At 39.2% G+C, this 27419-nt stretch overlaps 1 protein-coding gene and 1 pseudogene across 3 annotated transcripts in view; both read right to left on the bottom strand.

The window, feature by feature from the left end:
* The window catches only part of LOC105491856 (plasminogen receptor with a C-terminal lysine), a 75390-nt gene that overhangs the window by 44429 nt on the left and 3542 nt on the right, over positions 1–27419 (bottom strand). The gene's annotated exons all lie outside the window — the stretch shown is intronic.
* On the bottom strand, positions 910–27413 carry LOC139358259 (E3 ubiquitin-protein ligase RNF152-like; annotated as a pseudogene).

Below are 27419 nucleotides of genomic sequence, written 5' to 3' on the forward strand. Positions count from 1 at the left end.
GGTAACCTCAAGGGATGAAAAGGCACCCAGGGGCTGACAATAGCAGGAGACCATGAACTCTTTTAGGCTCAAAGGGGGAGGGGAAAGAAACAGTATTAACCAGATCCAGCAATAGGTGGAGCTATTGAAGTGGTACTGTCTAAAAGGATCTGTGACTTAGGAACCACTGCCATAGCCAGACCACATACCTAAACTCACTGTCTCTCTACCCTCTAGACTCCTGCTGGGAACCACTCTGGCTGATCCCCATCGAAGCCAGAGGGCAAGGGAGCCTGGGAAATGCAGTGTGGAGGGTCAGCCTCAGAGCACAGGGCAGTGACGGACAAGGAAGAGCAGGATATGGAGGAGTCAGGTTGGGATGTTGCAGTAGGGCATCAAACAGAGAATGCTCAGGTCTCCACCTGAGTTATGTCAAACAGTGATCTGAATCAGCATGACAGACTATTTTTAGAGTTCTTGTTTAAGTCAGTTTCAAAATTTTTATAAAGTGTAAAAGTAGGAGAGCAAAATTAAGTACTTAATGTTTTTTAAATTTAGGAAGAAATGATGGTTAGCACAAATCAGAATTAGCTGTAAAGTAAATACTAAGTATTGAAATAGAAGGCAAATGTCTTGACAAGAAAAAATTGAAAACAGAAATGAGCAAGGGACATTAAAAATATTAAATAAAGAAATTTACAGAACAGACCAAACCCTAGCAGAAAAAATACTATTCTCCCCTGGATAATAGGTGGTGGAAGGCTGGGTAGAAATAAGGTTTATTTTGCTGCGTTTAATCATTATTGGTGTCAATGTAACAGATGGAAAGTGGCATTACATAATTTTAAACAGACAGCAGATTGGAACAATTTATTTCACCAATACTAGGTGCTTTGTTATAGAGCAGTGAGTTGAGGAGTCGCTAAATGATTCTTTTTTTTTTTTTTTTGAGATGGAGTTTCACTCTTGTTGCCCAAGCTGGAGTGCAATGACGCGATCTCAGGTCACTGCAACCTCTGCCTCCTGGATTCAAGCGATTCTCCTATCTCAGCCTCCCGAGTGGCTAGGATTACAGGCGCACGCCACCACACCTGGCTAATTTTCTGTATTTTTAGTAGAAACAGGGTTTCACCAAGTTAGCCAGGCTGGTCTCGAACTCCTGACCTCGGGTGATCCGCCCACCTCGGCCTCCCAACATGCTGGGATCACAGGCATGAGCCACCACGCCCGGCCATGATTCTCATTCTTAATGCTGTAAATTTTGAATTGATTCATACTTCACAGTTAGGATAAAGGCAACGATAAGATTGTTCTACTAAAGCACAAGAAAACAATATCACAGTATTAACCAGAAGTTTAAAATTTAATCCCATTCTATGTTCTCTATTAAGTAAACTTCTATCCTGGAAGCAAATATTTTAGTGATGAGTATGAAGGGGAGGACTACAAAACAAAATGGGGTCCTTATTAATGGTTACAGATAAATCAATCCATGAGAAAATGGGCTCATGCACTTTTCTTCACATAAGATGAGAGAAGGAAATACCATTTCTATGGGCTCTGCCTGTTCATAGGTTCTGCCTCATCCTACAAGACTAATAAAGAAGAAAAAGCAGAGGATTCAAATAAACACAATCAGAAATGACAAGAGGGATAACACCACTGACCCCACAGAAATACAAACAACCATCAGAGAATACTATAAACACCTCTATGCAAATAAACTGGAAAATCTGGAAGAAATGGGTACATTCCTAGACACATACACTCTCTCAAGACTGAACCAGGAAGAAGTTGAATCCCTGAATAGACAATGAGTTCTGAAATTGAGGCAGTAATGAACAGCCTACCAACCAAAAATAGCCCAGGTCCAGATGGATTTACAGCTGAATTCTACCAGAATTACAAAGAAGAGCTGGTACCATTTCTTCTGAAATGATTCCAAACAATTGAAAAGGAGGTACCCCTCCCTAACTAACTCTATGAGGCCAGCATCATCCCAATACCAAAATCTGGCAGAGACGCAGCAAAAAAAAAAAAAGAAAACTTCAGGCCAATATCCCTGATGAACATCGATGCAAAAATCCTCAATAAAATACTGGCGAGCCAAATTCCGCAGCACATCAAAAAGCTTATCCACCACAATCAAGATGGCTTTATCCCCAGGATGCAAATTTGGTTCAACACACACAAATCAATAAATGTGATTCATCGCATAAACAGAACTAAAGACAAAAACCATATAATTATCTCAATAGATGCACAACAAACACCTTTGATAAAATTCAACATCCCTTCATGTTAAAAACTCACAATAAACTAAGTATTGAAGGAACACACTTCAAAATAATAAGAGCCATTTGTGACAAAACCACAGCCAATATCATACTGAATGGGCAAAAGCTGGATGACATGATCCTATTTCTAGAAAACCCCATTGACTCAGCCCAAAAGCTTCTTAAGTTGATAAGCAACTTCAGCAAAGTCTCAGGATACAAAATCCATGTGCAGAAATCACAAGCATTTCTATACACCAACAATAGACAAGCAGAGAGCCAAATCATGAATGAATTCCCATTCACAGCTGCCACAAAGAGAATAAAATGCCTAGGAATACAGCTAACAAGGGAAGTGAAGGACCTTTTCAAGAAGAACTACAAACCACTGCTCAAGGAAATCAGAGAGGACATAAGCAGATGGATAGGAAGAATCAATATTGTAAAAATGGCCATATTGCCCAAAACAATTGATAGATTCAATGCTACTCCCATTAAATTACCATTGACATTCTTCACAGAATTAGAAAAAAAAGTATTTTAAAATTCTTATGGAACCAAAAAAGAGCTCACATAGCCAGAAAATCTTAAACAAAAAGAGCAAAGCTGGAGGCATCATGCTACCTGACTTCAAACTATACTACGAGGCTACAGTAATCAAAACAACATGGTACTGGTATTAAAAAAATAGACACATAAACCAATGGAACAGAATAGATAACTCAGAAATGAAACTGCATATCTACAATCATCTGATCTTTGACAAACCTGACAAAACGACTAGAATTCCAGTCTGACTAGAATTCGCCAGGCTGGAATTTCCTAATCCTAGCAAGCCTGGGGGCGCTGCAGGAGGACAGGGCCTGTTTCATCCCTTATCTGCAACTGCATAACACAGAGCAGACACCCCCAGAGCAGCCATTTTAGAGGCCCCCCCCCACCACCGGGAATGCATTCTTGTCCCAGGGCTGTTAATTATTAATATTCTTTACTGGGGAAAGAATTCAGCAATATTTCTCTTACCCGTTTTCAGTAATAAGAGAAATATGGCTCTGTCCTGCCTGGCCCACAGGCAGCCAGACTTTAAGGTTATCTCCCTTGTTCCCTGAAAATTGCTGTTATCCTGTTCTTAAGGTGCCCAGATTTCATACTGTTCAAACACACATGCTTTATGAACAATTTGTGCAGTTAACACAATCATCACTGGGTCATGAGGCGACATACATCCTCAGCTTACAAAGATGACAGGATTAAGAGATTAAAGTAAAGACAGACATAGGAAATTATAAGAGTAATGATTGGGGAAGTGATAAACATCCATGAAATCTTCACAATTTATGTTCTTCTGACATAGCTTCAGCACATCCCTCCGTTTGGGGTCCCTGACTTCCTGCAACAAATAACAGACTAGATAAAGAAAGTGTCATACATATACAGCATGGAATACTATGCAGTCATAAAAAGGAACAAGATCATGTCCTTTGCAGGGAAATGGATGAAGCTGGAAGCCATTATCCTCAGCAAACTAATGCAGGAACAGAAAACGAAACACCGCATGTTCTCACTTACAAGTGGGAGCTGAACAATGAGAACACATGGACACAGGGAGGGGAACAATATTCACTGGGGCCTGTTGGGGGAGGGTGGGCCAGGGGGAGAACATTAGGGTAAAGAGCTAATGCATCCTGGGCTTAATACCTAGGAGATGGGTTGACAGGTTCAGCAAACCACCATGGCACACGTTAGCCTATGTAACAAACAGGCACATCCTGCATATATATTCTGGAACTAATAAAAACCTACATAATGGCTACAACATACACTACTCAGGTAATGGGTGCATTAAAATCTCAGAATTCACCACTATAGAATTCATCCATGTAATCAAAAACCACTTGTACCCAAAAGCTATTGAAAATTTTAAAAATATTAAAAATAAAAATGAAGTTAAGGTACAAGGTCTACAGTTGCAGCTCTCACTGTGCTTTTTGTTTGTATACATTATAGAATAAAATGTAATTGCAGTTTTTTTCAGGAAAGAAAAATCACCTATAGTCCCTCACTTTTATATTGCTTTTAAAACTGAGGTCTTCATGTACAAAATTTTCTCAAAGTAAATATTTCTTCAAATTAATTTTGGAGTACATAAATAATTTTATTCTATAATTTGGCATCTAAAACATGTACAATGATTGACAATCAAATGAATGCTCCCATATATAACAAAAATTCAGATGCTAAATGACAAAATTATCCTATCATAATAAATAAATCCCTAACCCAATGGCCCTATATTGCTAAATTGTCTTCAGTAAATATATTTGAACTGAACCTACCCATGAACTTAAACTAACATCACTAATTTTTCATATACACAAAGACAACACCAAATTTGTGTTTATTGAACACAATCTAAATAGTTCTTCTAAGAAAAGCACTATGTGATATAATTTGAAACACTTCAGAGCATTTAATTATTATAAAACTTCTCAACCTTGTGTTTTTATCTTTATATCCTTATTGACTAGCACAGGGCCTGGCATATTGTTAGGCCTTTAAAAAGTATTGAATAAATAAATTAGTATTACAATATTCTATTTTGGGTTCTATCTGTAATATAAATATGTCTGATTACACCTCTAGGCCGCATTATGATGTTGTTCTTACAAATTTTTCAAAAAAAAAAAAAATTCTGAAGCATTGCTTTGCAAATCCACACCTAAAGTGATGTCTCAAGAATAGGAGAAGTGGAGAATTTGGAGACTTTACCCTAAAAAACCTAGGAATCAAGTTAGATAAGATCTTTAAATAACTGGCTTAAAAATAGCAACATTTGGCCTTAAAACCATAATTTTAAAAGAAAAGGAAAATGCTATCGCCACTCTTAATTGCACCTGTAACTACAGTGTGTGTGTGTCTGTGTGTGTATGATTGATATTAGCATTTAATGCTGCCATTTTCAAGTACCACAAAGGTTTAGTGTTTCATTGCCTAATCTGTATATGGACAACTCTATTATAAGCCCAGGACATGGAATTTAACAGAAGCCCACCAAAGACATGTAGAAATTTTCCCTGAGGGAATAACTGGTCTAAATTTGGAGGGGCTAGAAAAAAAGTTTTATTTTAGATTATATTTTGCTATAAAATCATATTATCTTGTTGACAATGAAAGTGGCTTTTGAATTGTGTAATGGGCAGAGGTTGGAAGAGTGTAGAGGGCTCAGAGGAAGACAGGAGGATGAGAGAAAGTTGGATCTTCCTAAAGACTTGTTGAATGGTTGTGACCCAAATGCTGATAGTGATATGGACAGAGATAGCCAGGTGGATGAGGTTTCAGATGGAAATGAAAAACCTATGGGAAGCAGAGCAGTCACTTCTGCTAAGCTTTAGCAAAGAGCCTGGCTGCACTGTGCCCTGCCAAGGGATATGTGCAACTTTGAGCTTGAGAGTGATGATTTAGGGTATCTGGTGGAAGAAATTTCTAACCAGCAAAACATTCAAGATGTAGACTGGCTGCTTCTAGTAGCCTAGGCTCATATGTACAAGCAAAGAAATGACCTAAAACTGGAACTTATATTTAAAAGGGAGCATAGAAGTTTACGAAATTTGTAGCATGGCCATATGGTAGAAAAGAAAAGTCCATTTTTGGATGAAGAATTCAAGCAGTCTGCATCAATTTGCATAAGTAAAGAGGAGCCAAGTCTAATAGTCAAGACAATAAAGAAAAGGCCTGAAGACATTTCAGAGACCTTTGCAGCAGCCCCTCCCATCACAGGCCCAGAGGCCTAAGACGACAGAATGGTTCCTGGTTTCCTGGGCCAGGCTGAAAGCCCCACTTCCCTGCACAGCCTCGGGACACTGTTCCCCACATCATTGTCACTCCAGCTCCAGCCTTAGGTCAGATACAGCTCAGATACCGATACAGCTCAGGTCACTGCTTCAGAGGGTACAAGCTGTAAGCCTTAGCAGCTTCCAGGTGATGCTAAGCCTGTGAGTATGCAGCATATAAGAGTTGAGGCTTGGGAGCCTCTTCCTAGATTATGGAGGATGTATGGAAAAGTCTGGATGTCCAGACAGAAGCCTGCTGCAGGGGGAGATTCCTCATGGAGAACCTCTATTAGAGCAGTACGGAGGGGAAATATGGGGTTGAAGCCCCCACACAGATTCTACTGGGGCACTGTGATGGTTAATACTAAGTGTCAACTTGATTGGATTGAAGGATGCAAAGTATTAATCCTGGGTATATCTGTGAGGGTGTTACCAAAGGAGATTAACATTTGAGTCAGTGGGCTGGGGAAGGCAGATCCACCCTTAATCTGGATGGGCACCATCTAATCAGCTGCCAGTGAATATAAAGCAGGCAGAAAGATGTGAAAAAGTTAGACTGGCCTAGCCTCATGGCCTACATCTTTCTCCCGTGCTGGATGTTTCCTGCCCTTGAACATCGAACTTCAAGTTCTTCAGTTTTGGAACTCGGACTGGCTATCCTTGCTCCTTAGCCTGCAGACAGCCTATTGTGGGACCTTGTGATTGTGTGAGTTAATACTTAATAAACTCCCCTTTATATATATATACCCAGAATGGCAGATCCACTGACAGCTTGGACCCTGCACCTGGAAAAGCCACAGACACTCAACACCAGCCTATAAGAGCAGTTGTAGGGGCTGAACCTTACAAAGCCACAGGCGTGGAGCTGCCCAAAGCTTTGGGAGCCCATCCCTCACACCAGTGTGCGCTGGATGTGGGACATGAAGTCAAAGGAGATTAGTTTGGAGCTTTAAGGTTTAACGACTGCCCTGCTGGGTTTCAGATGCATGGGGCCTGTAGCCCCTTTCTTTTGGCCAAATTCTCCTATTTAATGAGAGTGTTTACCCAGTGTATCTTGGAATACCTCCACTGTATCTTGGAATAATGAAATTCTAACTTTTTTTTTTTCCAGAAACATTCTAAGGCATGGTTTTTCAAATTCTTATCTAAGTTTAAGAACAAGCATAGGTGAAGCGGGACCTGGAGAAATTTTTACCTTTAAAAACCCTAGAAACCAAGCATATAAGACGATAAAATGATTGCTTTTTAAATAATAAAATAATATTTTGACTTTAAAACTTTATATTTAAAAGCAAGAAAAAAATGCGATTGCTGGCCTTAATTGTACCTATTCATTTTTCTATTTGTGACTGAAATAAGCATTTAAGGCGATCATTTTGAAGTATAAAAGTTTATGCTTCATTACACAATCTGTGCAATCGACCTCACTATAAACTCAAGACATAGAAATTAACAGAAGTGGGTGGGCACGGTGGCTCATGCCTGTAATCCCAGCATTTTGGGAGGCTGAGTCAAGTGGATCACTTGAGGTCAGGAGTTTAAAACCAGCCTAGGCAACACAACAAGGTGAAACCCCATCTCTACTAAAAAAAAAAAATAATACAAAAATTAGCCGATGTGCTCACTTGAACCCAGGAGGCAGAGGTTGCAGTGGGCAGTGGGCCAAGATCGTGCCACCGCACATCAGCCTGGGTGACAGAGCGAGACTCTATCTCAAAAACAAAAAGAAATTAACAGAAGTCACCAAAATCATGGTGAAATCATAATTAAGGCAATAAGCAGTTTAAGCAGGCAGGGTTGGGAAAATTATGTTTTAGATTATGCTTCTCTACAAAACTGAATTTGTTCATACTGAGACTTTGTCTAACACTATTGTCTGTTGCATAGCTCTTGGAATAAGGCAGATCCACAGTAGAAAATTAAAATGGTTCACTTCTAGTACAGGTTTATGGCCTGTACCACAGAGAAAGATTAGAAATGGCATCAGTATATCAAATAAGCATTCACAAATGAACAATAAAATTTTGTCTCCATTTTTTAAAGCACAGCCTTTTACCTTGAGACCAATATACAACACTCTAGATGAAATAAATCAGCATTATTTACTTCAGCTGGATATAATATTGTTAATTGTTAAATGGCTAAAGAAAATGGGTATTTGTATGACAATATTTAGCTTAACTTACTCTCTGGTTACGTATATAATGAAACTAGAGATGAAAGAAAGAATGGAATAGTCATTATGAGCAAATAAAGCAGGTAAGAAAAGAAGGAAACGGGTCAGTTGTGGTGGCTCACACCTGTAATCCCAGCACTTTGGGAGGCCAAGGCAGGCAGATCACCTGAGGTCGGGAGTTTGAGACCAGCCTGGCCAATGTGGTGAAACCCCATCTCTACTAAAAATACAAAAATTAGCCAGGCCATGGTGGCATGCATCTATAATCTCAGCTACTCAGGAGGCTGAGGCAAGAGAATCACTTGAACCCAGAAGGCAGAGGTTGCAGTGAGCCAAAATTGTGCCACTGCACTCTAGCCTGGGAGACAGAGCAAGATCCTTTTCAAAACAACAACAACAACAACAAAGAAAGAAAAGAGGGAAACATTAGTGAGCATCTACTCTGCTACATGAACCAGTTCTTGGGTATCCTTCTCCCCATCTTAGAGATGAAGAAGCCAGACTCAGAGAGCCTGTGTCACTTATCCATGGTCACTGAACCAGTAAGTGATGGAGTCAGGTTCAGACACAGGTATGTGTGACTCCAAAACCTGTGAACCTCCAAGTGCACACAAAGAAGAATGAATCCACAGCCCTCAGTAGCCATATCATGACATTAAGCCACTGTGAACACAGCCCCTTGCTGGCTAGGGAAGAAACCCAACTATAAGAATATATTTCTAATTACTGACAAGATATGACATTTTTAAATTTAACTTAAAATTTTAGTTTTTCATTGGTTTAGCCTACAGTTTATTTATAAGCTTCTGGAAGACATTAAAATAGACTTAAAAGAATGGAAAAACTTTTCCTATTCTTGAATAAAATGACTCCACAGTTCTTCATAAATAAACTTATAAATTAATAAAATCCCAATGAAAAATATCAACAGACTATTTTATACTTGGGCATGTTGATACTAAAATTTCTGTGGAAAATCAAACATGCAAGATTATCCAAGAAAACACTGAAAAAGAAAAACTACAATGGCATACTAGCCTCAACAAGCATTAAACCATACTAAAAAGTGTCTGTAATTAAAACACTACAGGACTAGTACATGACTAGACAAACTGACCAGTGAATTAGAGTGTCCAGAAATAAATGCAAGTACATACTGAGACTTAGTATGTGATAAAGGTAGTATCTCAACTCACTGGGGGTAAAGATAGACTTCGTAATAAGTAGTATAGGTACTGCAAGGTAGCCATCAGAAAAAGATAAGATTAGCCCTATCTCATATCATATATGAGAATTAACCCCAGATGGATTTGGACTCTAAATGTCAATAAATGAGGCTATACAAGTTGCTATGGTTTGAATGTGTCCTCCCAAAGTTCAAGTGTTGGAAACTTAATCCTTTATCCTCGTGAATGAATAAATGCTGGCTCTGCACTCATGAATAAATTAATGTCCCTGTCATGTGAGTAGGTTTGTTATCATGGCTTTGTTATAAAACCAAGCTTTCTTGGGCTTGCTTGCTGTGTCTCACCATGTGATGCTTCCTGCCATGTCCTGATGCAGAAGGAAGGAGACTTCCCAGCCTCTAGAACCATGAGCTAAATCAATCTCTATTCTTTATAAATTACCCAGTCTGTATATTGGATTATAGCAACAGAAAATGAATGAAGACAAAAGTACCACAGGAAACAAGGATAACTGTGGTATAGGGAAAAGCTTTCTAAATCAAGAACCAAAATGTAGAGGCAATAAAATATTGATAACTTGATCACATAAAACTAAACTTTTTTTCATGGTGTAAAAATTTTTAAACCACCATAAACAAGTGACAAACTCAGATAAAATATTAGGAAGATATATCCATAGACAAGAGACCAATACTCCTAATATACAAAGAACCCTTGAGGAACAGTAGATAAAAGCCCAATAAACAGAAAATTCACAAAAAACAAGATATATAAATGGCCCTCAAACATGAGAAAATGTTTAAACTCACTCACAATTAAAGAAAAGCAAATTAAAGCAAGAGTGAGATACCACTTCTTGCTTGTCAGGCTGGCAAAAACTAAAAAGCAAGACAACACACTTTGTTGCTGAGACTTTGGGAAAATAGCCACTTTCAGATTGATAAACCCTTCTGAAGAGAAACGTAGCAATGTCTAACAAGTACTTGCCTTTAACTCAGCAATCTCAACTCTAAAAATCTACCTTGAAGATACACCTCCAACAATATAAAAATATGAAAGTACAAAGTTATTCATTGAAGCACTGTTTGTAATAGCAAAATATTGGAAATAATCTAAGTATCTTGGGTGGGCAGAATAATGGGCCCTCAAAGAAGCCCATGTCTAATCCTCAGAACCTGTGAATCTATCTCCTTACATGGCAAAAAAGGACTTTGTAGGTGTGACTAAGTTCAGGATTTTGAGATGGGAAGAGAAGAGTATCCTGTATTATCCAGTCCCAGTGTAATCACAAGGGTCCTAAAAGTGAAAGATGGAGGCAAGAGAGTCAGAATTAGAGAGAAATGAAGATGCCATGCTGCTAGCTTAAATATGGAGGAAGGGCCCATGAGCCAAGGAGTGCAGGCAGCCTCTAGAAACTAAAAAAAGGCAAGGAAAGAGGTTTTCTCCTAGACCCTCCAGAAGAAATGCAGCCCCCCTCACATCTTGATTTTTATCTATTGAGAACCATTTCAAACTTCTGGCCTTCAGAAATATAAGATAAAAAATTTTATGTTGTTTTAAATCACTAAGTTTGTGATAATCTGTTACAGCAATAGAAGACTAATACAGTGTAATACATTATTTGAATAAATTTTGATATAGCTACACAATAAAATTCTATGCAACCATTTTTTTAAACGATAAAGATCTCTGAATTGATTTGGAGTGGTTTCCAGGATATACTGTTAAATGAAAAATGCAAAGTAAACAAGGTATCAATGATATGCTACCCTTCGCACATAAGAGAAGGGGGCATAAGAAAATACACATGTAGCTATTCACTGTACCAAATCAATGTAGAAATGACAAACCAAAGATTTATCTTGGTTAAGAAATTAAACACCTATAGAGGAAGTGTGGTAACAGGGTATTATAAAGATGAGGGGGAATGGGAATGGGTTAATAGGGAGAAAGAGGAAGAACATTTCTTGAAGTGTATCTTGTTTGTTTGTTTGTTTGTTTGTTTATGACGGAGTCTCGCTCTGTCACCAGGCTGGAGTGCAATGGCGCCATCTCGGCTCACTGCAACCTCCACTTCCTAGGTTCAAGCGATTCTGCTGCCTCAGCCTCCCCAAGTAGCTGGGATTACAGGCGCCCGCCACCACACCCAACTAACTTTTGTATTTTTAGTAGAGACAGAGGTGTCACCATGTTGAGCCAGGCTGGTCTCAAAGCCCTGACTTCAGGTGATCTGCCTATCTTGGCCTCCCAAAGTGCTGGGATTACAGGCATGAGCTACCACGAATGTATCTTTTTATATAGCTTTGACTATTAGAACCATAGCAATGTTTCATATACTCCTCAGCCCTATAATTAATTAAAATCAACCAGATGTGGAGAGAATACAAAGTATAACAAATAAATCCAACTGCATTACAAGTCAATAAACTAACACTGAAGGAGCCAGGAAAAAGTAACCTTATTAACTTCTGAAAACAGTATTTTGACTGGATACTGTGAAGACAAAAAGAACATACAAATAATGTCCTCTAGTTATTGAATCTGTTTCTTACAGGAGTACATATGGGCAATTCTAAAACTATTTTATGTGTCTACTGGGATTGAAGTGAATATAGTGTAAAGTGTCTCAGTACCTGAGGAAAAACAACTTACAGATAAAGAAAAGGAAAGAGCTAGAATGAAATGTGTCACACTGGATTGGAATTAGAGGTGCCAATATGAACTTGTGGTTTAGAAAATATATACAGATAGGTAGATATAGAAATAAATACAGATGTGTGTCTATGCATGGGTTCATATACATACATGTCTTTGCTGAGAGAACCTAGGGACAATCGTTGTAACAGTAAGCACAACCAGAGCCCAGGTCTTGATTTCCAAATATCATTCTCTGACAAAAGGAACCAGGACTCCATGAAGAAGTCAATAATTCCAGGCCTGGAGCAGGAACAATATAAGATGAGCCTGGCATATACTGTGATCACAGAAAAGAAGCAAGTACTCAAAAAAGGATGAGTTCTATTAAAATGATATAGAAAGCAAATGGAAGTTGGTCAAAGTCAAGGCTGAAACAATCTGAGCCACAAAATAAATAATGATGGCACTAGCTTATAACCCACAGAATAAAATGTCCATGAAAACATATTGATATAAATAATTGAATAAATAAACACACAAAGAAGGGACAGCTCTTCCAATTAACAAATACAGATGAAATGAAGTAAATAAAAAAAAATCAGTATTAGGCAAACCTCAGAGTAATAATTGTTGCATGTAAGATCCCACCAATGAAAGATGAAATCAGTGGGCAAAAGTTCAAGAAGAAGCAGGATATTAACAAAGTCGCAAAGTATTTCCTCAAAGATATTTATCAATTAGAAAGAAAAAATAGTAACTTTACAGTGTATATAAACTTGATGGATACAACCTTAACCAAGTGATCAAGGTTAACACCACTAGCAATAAGACATATCAACTTCATGTATCCTCTGATACAATGCAACAAGGAAGACACAAAAGCAGTTTATGGTTTAAGAAAACTAAGCGAAAACATTCACAATCTCAATCTAATTATGAGAAAATATTGAACAAACCCAAAGTAAGAAATTCTACTAAATAAATGACCAGTATTTCTCAAAAGTACTTATCATAAAAGCCAAGGAAAGAAAGAATAACTGTCACAGATGGGAGGAGATTGAGAAGACACCAATTAAATGTAATGCGAGATCTTGGGTTTGATCCTGGAACAGAAAAGGGACTTTAGGAGAAAAACTGGTGAAATGAAAAAAAAAAAAAAATCAGTGGTTTAAATAGTATTGTACCAATATTAATCTCCCGGTTTTGATCACTGTACAATTATTTTGTAAATTGTTAATATTAGAGGAAGATGGATAAAGGATATACTTGAACTCTCCATGTTTTGCACCTTTTCTGCAAATCTAAAATTATTTCAAAATTAAACATTTTTTAAAAATATGGATTCACTTTTATTCTGAATATCATGAGTTTATTCAAATCTAATAATACTGTAGATCGTTTTCCTTAATACTCAACATTAAAGATATCCATGGGGGCTTTTTTCTCTCTCTAGAAATCCTCCTCCTCCTGCTGCCCTAAATTCTTCATTATCTTAAGGAACCAGGTAAAGTAGAAACAAGACACGTAGAAGTCTAAAGATTTTAATAGCAAGGTTACCTGAAATTCTTTTGAAATATGGTAGGGTGACTATGTGTCTATCTGTATACATATTATCAAAATGTATAAAGAGGCAAAAACAATTATTAAAGCTATAGGATCATTTTAAATCTTTTTGTACCTGAAACCCTGCATATAGTAGGCAATTGTAAATGCCTCACAGAATTAATAAATAATAAAGCAATCTACCCCCTTGCCCAAGCAATGAAGAACAAAAATTAACAAAAATTTGCTCTCTTCAGATTTATGAAAATAAAATTATAGCTTGGAGGAAAAAAAAAAAAAGCTTTCTGATGGTTACTAGATTCATTGGTCTCACTTAAGTTTGTGAACAAATCTAAAAACAGTGTGTCTGCCCTGGAGAAGTGTCTGTCCTGGACCCATTGTTTGCATGGAAGGGCTAGGCAGCCAAGGATCAGCTTGGTGGCTTGACCCTTCTTTGCCATTTATCTACCTTTGTAGAAAAGTGCCTGTGGCACTAATGACCTTTATTAACTGTTCTACTTTCACTTCTTACCATTTCTGGACATCAGAATATAGAAAATATTAAAAGTATTTTCATTAGCTCCCCTAAGTGACTGCAGACATATTAGTATCTGCCCCACATTTTAAGAGACTTGGTGGACATTTTTAGTAGGCTCTTTGAAAGTTAAATAATGCATAATAGTATTTGCATTTAGATACAGTCCTTCATACTACAACTAAGCTAACTTATTTCCACTCATTTCAGTTTTGAAAGAGAAAGACACAGCAGGTTGCCACTCAAACTTTGAAGACCAGTAAAGGTCAAGATGCACTTTTCAAAGGGGCTGTGTGGGCAGAACCTGGTGAGCAGTTTCTTTATCTGAGCCAGTTAAAGACTTAGTATGTGACCTCTAATCTTTACTGTACAGTGTCTAGCTTCTGTATGCTCATGAAGAATGGACCTCATCCCAAGACAGCTGGATATCCACATGCAAAAGAGTAAAGTTGGACCCTTACTACATACCATACATAGAAATTAACTCAAAATGGACCAAAGACCTAAATTTAAGAGCTACAACCGGAAAACTTTTAGAAAAAAAAATATAGGAGCAAATCCTTATGAAGTTGGATTTGGCAATAGTTTCTCTGATATGACACCAAGAACAACAAAAGAAAAATAAATTGGACTTCATAAAAATTGAAAATGTGTGTGTCAGGGGACACTGCCAAGAGGAAAAAAAAAAAAAAAACACCACCTGCAAATGGGAGAAAATATTTACAAAACTTATATCCAATAAAAATCTAGTATCCATAATATGTAAAGTACTTTTTTTTTCCTCATGATTTCTCAGTTTATTGCTCCCCTATTGGGCTTTCTGTTTAATAAACACGTAGGGGCTCTAATTACAAGTGAAGAAAATGAAGGTTCATGACAAAATACAACACATTGGAGACACTTGTTAAAATATTTTCTCAAAAAAAACAATAACAACTGTCCATTTTTACTTATTTTGTTTTGGTGCCATTCAAAATGTATAAAAAGCCTTAGCAACTAAATGAAGACTGGGTTTCAAGAAAAAAAAAAAAAAGTAAAGAAGTCAGTATTGCATGTCTTAACTGAATTTTTACATGGATTTGCAGGTTTAATTCTACTTGCATACATAGCATCTTTGTTTTAATCTAACATATTTAGAGAAGATCACATTGTACGCACTTGTACAGTTTAACATCTAAGTAGAATATGTTGATCTCATAACATGATTTTAAAAAATCAGAAATTACAGTCCATTTAATACATGATTATGAGGATGCATACAATCATCTTCAAAGCTGTTGCCATCAATACTCAGAGCAATTCGCCTGGTATCTTGTTGAGACCTCACCTTCTGCCCTTGATGTCTGTCTTGGGGTAAATCAAGAGGCAAACCAGAGCCAGTTCTCAGCACCAAATGGTCATCTTCTCACTGGGATCTCATCACCAACATGCTCAGCCTCTAAGTTGGCACCCACAAGAGACTTCCCTGCAGCCCTCTCCAGCCACAAGATGTCACAGTGAAGCACTTAGAAATGCAGGACATGTTATGGAGCACGATGCTGAGGAGGAAGATCAAGACCCAAGCCACCAAGATGACAGTACACACCCCCAACCAGATGGAGCTTTTCACCACGACCTGCCTATCCTGGTCCTCCTCTGCCGCCCCCTGGGGAGCCTTGCCTTGCAGAGGCTGCTGTCCAGCAGGGATGGTCACCACATTGACGGACTTCTGCGGGCTCCTGGGCAGCAGGCGGTAGCTCATGTGTCTGGGCAGCAGCACATGCTCCTTGGAGATGGGCAGGGGCAGCATGTAGCACCCATTGCTGGGAAGTCTGATGAAAACCGGCGTGTGCTCGGAAGTGTGTGGAATGGTGATGACAGCCAGGACCTCAGGGTCGTCGAGGAGCTGTGACACGGAGAAGCGAGGGGGGGGAGGGGCGGCTTGGTGACACCGCTGCACCAGGGTCATCACACGTCCTTCTGACTGGTCCTCATCTGCTGGAGGCACACTGAACAGCAGGTGTGCTTGCAATCCAGCAACTTGGGCCTTCGCTAGGGGCTGTAGTAATTAAAACAGATCTGACATTCTAGCAGAGTCCTGGGACAGCGTCTCCATGGTGGACCCTGAGCAGGAAGGGCAAGGCCAAGGGGAAGGGGAGGGAGCTGGTCTTCAGAGGCCGCCGCTCTGCGTCTTTCCAGTGCAGGTCATGGGGAGCTCACAGGCATCAGCACTCACAGGTGTGTTCATTTTGTCAAAGGCCAGGGCGACCTCAGCGACAGGCACTCAGAGCCAGCAGCGGGGCACATCTTCTCTCAAAACACCCAGGAATACAAGGCCAGCAGCAATGGTAATTTTCAAAGACCATGGCTTCTGGAAACAGCGGTTCCCAAGGAAAACATTGCAGTATGATTATTTATCCTCCAAAGTGAATATGTCACTGAGTCCCTTTCACCCCATTCTGCGCGATGACATCAAGTGGAAATGGTACGCCTTTGGCAGGCAAGAGCCAGGAAGCACAACTGAGACTGAGCTTTCTTCAGCGGAAGTTTCTCCGTGGCGGGTTCAGGCGCTCCCTACAGAGGCTGCAGCGTCAGCATCGCGGGGTGGTCCTGGCGCGCCCGCCCAGCTGAGCCAGACACGCCCTAGGGCCAGCGGCCACCGCGAGCCACAAAAAGGACACACAAAAGACTAGAACTGACATTCCACCAAAGCAGATACACAAACGGCCATTAAGCCCATGAAAACATATTCAATGTTATTAGCCATTACGGAAATTCAACTCAAAACCAGAATGAGATATATTTCAAAATCACCAGATGACTAGAATTTGAAAAAAAAAAAAAAAAAAAAGAGAGAGAGAAAATAAGATTTGGTGAGGACATAAAAAATAGTAACCCTTACACTTTACAGTGGGAATGTAAAAAACTGCGGCCATGGTGGAAAACAGTTTGGTGGTTCCTCAATAAGTTAAGCATAAAATTACCATATGGCTCAGCAACTCCATTACTAGGTATATACCCAAAAGAATGGAGAACAACTGTTCAAACAACAACTGGTATAAGAATGTTCACAGCAGCACTAAACAATAGCCAAAATGTAGAAACAACCCAAATATCCACCAACAGATGACTAGGTAAACAAAATGTAGTATATCCATACAATGGATGATATTCAGCCATAAAAAGGAATGAGGTACTGATACATGTTACAACACGGATGAATCTTAGAAAGATTATATTAACTGGAGGAAGCCAGACACAAAAGACTATGTATTCTATGATTTCATTTATAGAAAATGCCCAAAATAGGCAAACCCATTGAGACAGAAAGCAGATTAGTGGTTGCAAAGGGCTGAGGAAGGACAGGAGGAATTTGAAGTGGCTGGTTAACAATTATAGGGTTTCCTTTTGGAGTGATGAAGTGTTACAGAATTAAATAGTGGTGACAGTTGCACAACATTGTACATGTACTAAATGTCACTGAATTGTGGTAGACTTTAAAATGGTGACGTTTATATGATATGTATTTTTTTCACAAGTGAAAAAAATGAACTTCGGAAGAATGACTTCAGGTGAGGAACAGGGGGAGACTAAGGCAGCTAGTGGGTACAGGAGGTATGGGCAGAAATGAGTCCCAGAAGGACAAGCTAAAGACAGTGTGGATCCAGGAGTTAAGTCACGCATGTACCCCCACTCCCTCAGCGAACTGGTGTTGGCCATGCCGCCCCTTTATGCAAGACACTTCCAGGTTAAGTCCACTTATACTTCTAGGCTCTGGGCCAACTCCCACTCACTATCTGGTCTTTCTACCTACAAAAATTGTGCTGCTTTCTTCTCCTCCACCTACTCTACATTCTGGTTCCTTGTCACCAAAAGGAAAAGCACACACTGCACTTTCTTCCTTTCCTCAGAACATAGGACCCTTCCTATTTGAAGATGTTAGCACAGTCTTCTCCTCAAAAACAAAGCAAGTGAAGAAGAAAAACAGACGGGAGGGCACAAGTATGACAGATATTGGGAGTTATAAGGATTTAAGCAACTTTTAAATGCACTCATAATAGTTGTTTGCTGCTTTAATTCTTATGTATTTGAGAAAGCACTTATTGAGCACACACTATATTTTATGTTGCAAAAACCAGCAGGTCACATCACTACTCCTCTCAAAACCCTTTAGTGGCTTCCCACGTCACTCAGAATACATTTCAAAACATTTGTCCTGGGTACAAGGCTTGAGCGACCTCTCACCTCATCTCTCTCCACTCTCCGGCATCCTTTTCAGAGTTCTGCCATACCAGCCTCTTTACTGGTCTTCCAACTCACCACGAGTTCTCCCAGCTCAGTGCCTCTGCATTCACTTTCCTTCTGCCTGAAACTCTTTCCCTGGCTATCTGCATGGCTCACTTTGTCATTTCCCTCAAGGCTCAGCTCAAAGGTCACCTTCTGAGGCTTGCACTAACTACTCTACCAAAAATGGGATTTCCCACTCACCCATCCACTGTCTCCCATCATCATCCCTTACTCTTTTTCCCCTCACAGAACTCATCACCACTAAGACGTCGTGGTTGTTGGTTTGTTGCATGTGTTCCCACTGGAGTGTAAGTTCCACAGGGGAAGGGTTTTGTTCACTGTTATGTCTCCCCATCTAAATACTGCCCAGTATAGAGCAGGGGCTCCTCCATAAATATTTGGTGAATGAATAAATGGCACATCTAATAAGAAAATTTTTGCTTTAATTACTGACTTTGCTGAGTGCTTACATGGGGCAGATGCTGTGTGCTAAATTCTTATATGTGGGACATCTCACTTAATCCTCAGAGTAACTCTACAAAGTATCATAACCCTTATTATTAAGCTATATACTCACATGTGGGAAATGAGACACAGGCAGGCTAAAGCAACGTGCCTACAATCAAGAATTAAGTGGGTCTTATCCAACGGACATAGGAATCAACTTGAAAGAGCTTCCATTAGCCAAAGATGGGATAACTTGAGCAAGAAGAATAATGACTACAACTGATTAAATAGTTTATAGTCACAATATACAAATAAACAAAAATTATTTGGTCTCCTTTGGAGATTTCTAGAGTGTCAATTCACTATTCTGAAATTGCTAAATAAAAGGACAGAATCAAGCATTTATTTTTGTTTCCTGTACAAACTACATTTCAGGATAACCAAGTAGGAAGAGAAAGTTCTTAATAAATTTCCAGACAACAAATGTCAAAGGAATGAGAGAATATTGTTAAACTGCCATTTTTTTCAAGCCCTAATGAAGTCACAGATGTGGGCAATGATCATGAGTGGATGGTAAGGCCAGTTGATCACAGGTTGATGGGGAACTTTATAATGGGCAGATCAGGTTGATATGACTAAAGGAAAGACAACCAGACCTAATGAGTTTTATGACGTGATGTATTAGAAAGTACACAGTGCCACCTAGAAAAGATTCTTGCTAAAAGAACTGAACCTGAGTCTCATCAAACCTCTAGGTTTACCACTTCATAGGAAGAATGAAGTATAGAAGAATATGTTAAAAAATACCATGAGGGTGCAATCAGCCAAATACAAACTGTAGGACGTTCCATAGAACAGATGAGCTGGTTTCTTCAACTAATAAATATATGACAAGTAGGAAGGAAGGGATATTCTCACAAACTGAGAAAGACTTAGGAGTCATAATAATCAAGATTAGTATGAAAACTTTGCTTGGATCCCTATTTCAAACCCAACTGTAAAAGATACTTGTGAAGCAACTGAAATTAGGTTGCATATGATAGTAAGAAATTATTGCTAAGTTAGTTAAATATTGTTATATCCATATCTGTTACAGATTCATACAGAAATACTTACAGGTAAATTGAAATTTGCCTTAAAGTATATTCCAACAAAAAGGGGCAAAAAGGCAAAGGAAGATGGAATAGAAGAAACAAGATTACCAAAATGTTAGTTTTAAAGTTTTTTTTAAGTTTTCCTCTCCTCTACATGCACTTTAGCAAGTTAGATTTGCTGGTGGGTCTTAGTATTTCTTTCTAAATTGACGAGATTATATCTTCAGTTAATTTTTTTCAAAACACCTGACTTATTTTCTTAATATTTGCATGTTTAAAATTTTCTTTTTATCAGCATGCATGTATAATTTACCTAAAATTTTGGGGTTTTTCTCTCAAAATTCTGAAGATATGGTTCCATAGTCTTCTGGCACTTAGAAGACATTTGAAGCCAGACCAATTTTGGCTCAGAAAACCCTCTAGAATTCTCAGTTCTTAACACATTATTGAAACTGTTTGTTGTCACTACCACACCACTACCCTGTTCAAGAGCTGAGTTCCTTGAAAGAGGGGATTGTGCTGTTTACCAAAGTATCTCTAGCTCCTAATTCAACTGGCATATGATAGACACTCCATAAAGTGTATTAAATGCGTAAGTGAATGTTGCAATGCCAAAGGGATACCTCCCAGTATGTGTCTGGAAGTGTGTTTCTTCTTATATTTGGAACATACTGTATCTTTTACCTGCATGGTAAGATTTCACAGAAAACTAAGGGAGTCTATATACATTCTTCCTTCATTTTATCCTTTTGTACACTCAGGTCTTTACAGACTTGTTTCTTCCCTTGTATTCTACTGATATGGTTCCTCCCAGGCACTGACCTTTTTTTAAAGGCCTTTGACTTCTCTGTAGCATTTGACACCGTTGAAAACACCTTCTTTTTTCTTGAAACACTCTATGAACAGACTGCCAGGCCCCAGGTACCTCAACAACAGCTCATTAAGAAATTCAGATGGGAAATTTCTTTTTTATTCTTTTTCTTTTTCTTGAGACAAGGTCTTTCTCTGTCACCCAGGTTGCAGTGTAGTGGCATAATCACAGCTCACTGCAACCTTGAACCCCCAGGCTCAAGCAATCCTCCCACCTCAGACTCCCGAGTAGCTGGAACTATAGGCACACATCACATTGCCCAGCTAATGTATAATAATAATCTATAATACATATAAAATATATGTAATCTATGTTACACATATTATAAAATATATGTAATCTATGTTACACATATTATAAAATATATGTAATATATGTTGCATATATTACTATATATGTAACATGTAATATGTGTAATACATAATATATGTAGTATGTATGTAATTATATATGTAATATATGGTATATATGTTATAATATATGTTATATATATTAGCTGGGCAATGTGATGTGTGCCTATAGTATTATATGTAATATATATTATTATATATTATATATTTTATATGATATATATACACACACACACACACACACACACACAGTGGTGAGAGAGAGAGAGAGAGAGAAGAGACGGGGTTTCGTCATGTTGCCCAGGCTGGTCCCAAACTCCTGGGCTTAAGCCATCTTCCTCCCAAGTAGCACGAGCCACCACGCTTGACTAATCTTTCTTCTTGTTTTGTAGAGATGGGGTTTCACCGCATTGATCAGGATTATAGGCATGAGCTACCCCACCCAGCCTATACATATTAATATTAAATAACTATATGTTTTGGTTTATATCTGTGCCTCATTTTCTTAACACCAATGTCTAACAATAGACATAAAGGTCGAAGTCTAGATCTCATGTATTTTTTTAAAATCTTCAGTTTGTTGCTTGAACACAATAAACAACAAATAAACATCTGTTTACTACGCAACTAATCTTTACATTGATCATAACTGCTTTGCCTACATAAGCACTGTAGCATAGCATGGACCTATAGAATATGTTCTTCCCTTATTCTCAAAATGCTTTTCCAGCCACTCAGGTGATATAAAATTAGTTTAGGTGTGCCACCTAGTGGTATTTTAAGGAAGTATTTTAAAGGAGTGCTAGTTTACCACTCATCCACCATTCTAACCCAGGCTAGAAAGAAACTGAAGTTTGTTGATAATCTGAAAATACCATTATAATTAGTAGCATAAATCCTCTCCATCACAATTTGAAGCAAAGTCATTAGTTCAAAAAAAGAAAACCTTTTGATTTGAGGCCTTTTACAAATTTGATTAACCAGACTCCACTGATTGATTTAATTTCATTTCCTGATTGGCTATTAATTGAAAACTTGCTTGGTTTCTATCTCCAATATAGATTATATTAAATCACTGACCATCACCAATTATAATTATGTGGCATCACAGAAAAAGAAGTGAAAAAATGCTTCTCATCCCAGACCATGCATTACAGTCACCTGGAGAGATTAAAATAACTTTGTGAAGGTCTGAGGTGGGACCCAAACATTCAAAAGGCCCTGGATGAATCAAATGTGCAGCCAGGATTGGGAGCCTGGCCAGTGGTATAAGAGATGGGGTTGAATCATGAGTGGTCTTTCCCCCACAAGAAAAAAAAACAGTAACACAAGATTATTGAGCTGTGATTTCTTTTTTAATCAAAAAATATAGAACTAAAGAAACTCCAGTAGGATAAGATTTTAGTTATTAGGCTTTACTTTAATAAATGTTTTGCTTTATTTCTTCTATTTATCCTTTTTGTGGAGGTGCCATTAGATTAAAAAATAGCCGAAAGCCTAAATCACAGGCTAAAGATGTCATTTGGACATGGTATTTCAATCAGAATTTTTTTTAAAACTTCACCTTTGAGGACCCTAAAAAGAGATCATCTTCTAGCCCAGTAGTCAAGTCCATTCCATTTGCAGGGTCCTTTTCAACCCTAGAGACTTCTGGGACATGAGGTCAATTCTAGCCCAGCCGTAGCCATTTGGATTCACTCAACACATAGGGAGGAGCTTCAGGAACATTGTCACAACAGAATTCTTAAGTTTAGTGGGAGATTCGCTGGTGTTCATCTTATACTCCATAACTTACATTTGATATAAATATATTCTGTGGTATATATCAAATATTTCATACTCTTAAAAAAGGAAAGAACAGCTCTAAACCCTAGAATGATGCTAGAAGTTTAATTCCTTCAAGTAGGACACATTCAAGGAGCAACCTGATCTTCCAAAACTGCTGTAGATGACGATGTTTCTCTCTAGGCTGCCCCAAGTAGGATCAGAACTCAAGTATCTCTAGAGTTAGAACGCTGGTTCAACCATATTGGTCTATATTACCCTGTTCATCCTTTCTTAAAATTAAGAAATAAATAATAAAGTGTATTTTGATCAACAAGGAAAACCTAGTCACCTTAAGCAACACATGGGAGAATCAGTCCACCATGGGCCAAGTCTTCCTGAACCACCTTGTTGGGTAGGATGAGGTCACAGGCCCTGACTGCTCTTTAGCTGGGTCATTTCCCAGAGTTGCGTTTGCAGTAAACAACCTTGAGGGATGAGGTACCATCTCCTTCCAGTCAAAGAGCAGACTTGCTCATCACTCATGATGAAAGTGAGAGTCCACAAGCTCAATGTTCCTCAGCTATGTCACAAACCCAAAGCATCCATCCCAGTATCCAACGAGGCTCTCCTTCATCTCCTCTATGGGACTTGGAGTGTGTGCTGCTTTCTGTGCTATGAGTAATAAAGTCTTCTGTCAGCATAAATAACAGGCTAATTTATTACAGCAGTCCCCTCTTATCCATAGTTTCATTTTTCACAGTTTGAGTTACCCATGGTCAACCTCAGTCTGAAAATATTAAATGGAAAATTTCAGAAATAATTCATAATTTTTAAATTGTCCATCATTCTGAGTAATGTGATAAAATCTCCCACCATTCCAGCTGGGACATGAATCATTACCTTGTCTAGTGTAGCCAAGCTGTACACACTACCTGCCTGTTAGTCACCTAGTAGCCATCACAGCTATCAGATCAGCTGTCACATTATCACAGTGGCTAGTGTTCAGGTAACCCTTGTTTTACTTAACCATAGCCCCAAAGTGCAAGAGTAGTGATGCTGGCAATTTGGATATACCAAAGAGAAACAATAAAATGCTTCCTTTAAGTGAAAGAGTGAAAGTTCTCAATAAGAAAAAAAAAAAAAATCATATGCCAAGGTTATTAAGATCTACAGTACAATAAGGTATTTTGAGAAGGAGAGAACATACACAAAACTTTTATTATAGTATATTGTTATAATTATTCTATTTTTATTATTAATTATTGTTAATCTCTTACTATGGCTAATTTATAAATTAAACTTTATCACAAGTATGTATGTACTGGGAAAACCATAGTGTACATAGACTTCAGTAATATCCATGATTTCAGGTATCCACTGGGGATCTTGGACCATATCCCCCACAGATAAGGAGGACTACTGTTGTTTGCAAGTAGCATAAAATCTCAGACACTTTACATGCCCTGATAGTTTTGGTGGCAAACGTGAGATGCTCAGAGATATCTGACTTTCTGGAAAAGGAGGGACAAAGGCCCTGGTTGGCTGTATTATAGGATGTGAGAAAATTCCTGGAGATCTGGTAGTAAATGATCTTGCCTAGATGGTGATGAGGATGGGAAAGTGGAATAAGGGTTCCTCACTGTCCTATGTGTTAAATGTGGTTGAACAACATAAGGTAGGTTTGAAACAAGGTGTCCTAATGGTGCTTGGGCTGTGTCATGCTCCCTTCTGGGGTGGGAGAAGGGAGGATGTTATCATGACAATGGGGCAGTAAGTCCCATGCTCCAGCCAAAAAACAGCGCAACGAGGCTATGGCTGCTGAATCTAGGGGTCCCCAAAGCTGAAATAAATGGTGTCAGCAATGAGGGTAGGGAACTATGGGTAGACTAAAAGCATCAGAAACTTGTTTATTGAGCCCAGTGGCAGGTGGCCACTTGAAACTGAAAGTAAATACAAAGCCTTGCTTACTGGCACTGAGCTGCTGTCTCCCTCCAGTCCCCTATCCCTCCCCTGCCTCTCCTCCAACTTCTGCTGCTTTAGGGAAGTATGCTGGGGAACTTCAGGGAAGGGAGTGACTCGAACTTTTATGGCTCTGTTGGACTGGACACAGGTGCCAAAGTCTACTTGGTCTCAGGGAAGGCAAGTATGCTAAGCACTGGGGTAGCCCAGAGCTCCAAAGACTGCAAGGCTGTGCAGTGGCACCAGCAAAGGCTGAAATAATGATGGCTCAGAGTGGCAGTTCTCTCCAGAAGCCAGAGAACACAGGAGAGGAAGCAGCACCCATTCTGGGACAAGGAGCCAAAGGACAAAAAGCCCTTCCTGCCCCTTTCCCCTAGCTGAAGACAGCATAATCTCTTGAAACTATTACAACCACCCTTGAAGTAACTATGTTAAACTCTTTGGTCTCTCTTCTTTTATTGTTATTGTTTTGGTTTTTTGAGACAGGGTCTCGCTCTGTCACCCAGGCTGGAGTACAGTGGCATGACCACAGCTCACTGCAGCCTTGACCTTCCTGGGCTCAAGCAATCCTCACACCTCAGAGTCCTGTGTAGCTGGGACTGTAGTTGTGTAACACCATGACTGGCTAATTTTTTTAATTTTTTAAATGGAGATGGAGTCTCACTATGTTGCCCAGGGTGGTCTTGAATTCTTGGGCTCCAGCAACCTTCCTGCCTTGGTCTCCCAGTGTGCTAGGATTACAGGCGTGATTAGGCGTGAGTCATCATGCTTGGCCACATGTGTGTTGTGACGGGGGGGGGAAGTAACTGAATTCAACTGACAGAGTGTGAGCAAACTTCACAGTGAGTAAAAAAAATTAAAGGGACCTTTAGCCAATTCAAGATACTGGGATGTGTGTCAACATTCTCCCTCCCCACTACATACATATGTACAATGACATAGATGTATTATGTGCTTGTATTATAAAACTCACAGTAACCAAAACCGATTCCCCAGTCACGGATTCCCAGACCCCTTCCAGGTGGTCTAATAGAAACAGAGAATCCCAGGGAGAAAAAGAAAATCACTATCAAGCTCTAGAGGCCACTGCCCAATACAGCAGCACCACCTGCTGGGCACAGGCACCAAATACATCCTATATTAGTTTGCTGGTGCTGCCATAACAAAGGACCACAAACTGGATGGCTTAAGCAACAGAAATATATTGTCTCTGTTCTGAAGGGGAAAAATCTAAAGTCAAGGTGTCTCCAAAGTTTGTTCCTTACTAAGGCTGTGAGAGAAGCATCTGTTCCAGGCCCCTTCCTTGGCTTGTAAACAGCTGTCTTCATATTCACATTGTATGCTCCCGGTATGAATAGTCCAGTATGAATTGTATGGTCTTGTGTCCAAATTTCTTCTTCTCATAAAGCCATCAGTCACACTGAATTAGGGCCCATTCTAACCACCTCATTTTAACTTGATTACCTCTGTAAAGACCCTATCTCCAAACAAGATCACATTCTGAAGTACTAGAGGTTAAGGCTTCAACATATGAATTTGGAGAAGGAGGACACATTTCAACCCATAACACACCCCTTTCAAAAATGGGAAGCAATCGTTGGTCTGCTGCTGAGCTCTTCTTAAAAATGAACTCTTGACCCACGGAGGCTTATAACTCCCAGGTCTGACATCTCCATTTGGGGTGGTCAACCAGGACACAACAACTACGAGGAAAGTAGTTCCAACCCTCTCCCCCTGCCACAACCCACCCCTTGCTCATGGCCCACTGTAAAAGCAATAGATTCCCTAACCTCAACGCTGCTCAACTGTGACACAAATCCACTGAGTGCACAGCACTCATTTCGTTCATGCCCATCTTGGTCACCTCGGTGAGTTTTGGAGGACATGGGGAATTAACACCACCACGCTCATGCTGCTTGCTGTGCTGTGAGTAAAAAAGTCCTCTGATTCTGATGTCGGTGTCTCCAGTCTTCTGTAATAGGCTAACTTGTTAGCTTGCAAGTAAGGTAAAATCCCAGACCCTTCACAGACCCTGACTTCACGGGGACCAACATATGAGTAAAAACCCTGTAGTTTCCAAAGGTCTTTGACAAGGACATGCTAAACATTGGACACCTGGCTGATTTGTAAACCTAATACTTGGTCTCCCCTTGGTCACTGCTCTGTTACAATAATTCAGTTGTCCATTCTTTCAGTTGCATAATCCAGGATAATCTCCCCATCTCAAATATCATCTTTGGGGGCAGGGAGCATTATTCTACGTACCACATACTCTAAGCAGTTATCTCTTCCTACAGAATGGAAATTTTTACACAAATTTATCTGGATTGGAGATTTAAATTAGCCCATTCACCAAATAATTAGTAATCCATTTTATCTTGGTTTTGAGGATGCAGCCCCAAGAACATTTTATTTTGGGGGGTCAAAGGGAATGTAGGGCTGGAGCACATGTGGTAGAAACTTTAAACATTATAACAACAAAATAGCTTATTTTAAAACATAC

Source organism: Macaca nemestrina, chromosome 14 (genome assembly GCF_043159975.1).
Source record: "Macaca nemestrina isolate mMacNem1 chromosome 14, mMacNem.hap1, whole genome shotgun sequence".
NCBI classification, from domain to species: domain Eukaryota; kingdom Metazoa; phylum Chordata; class Mammalia; order Primates; family Cercopithecidae; genus Macaca; species Macaca nemestrina.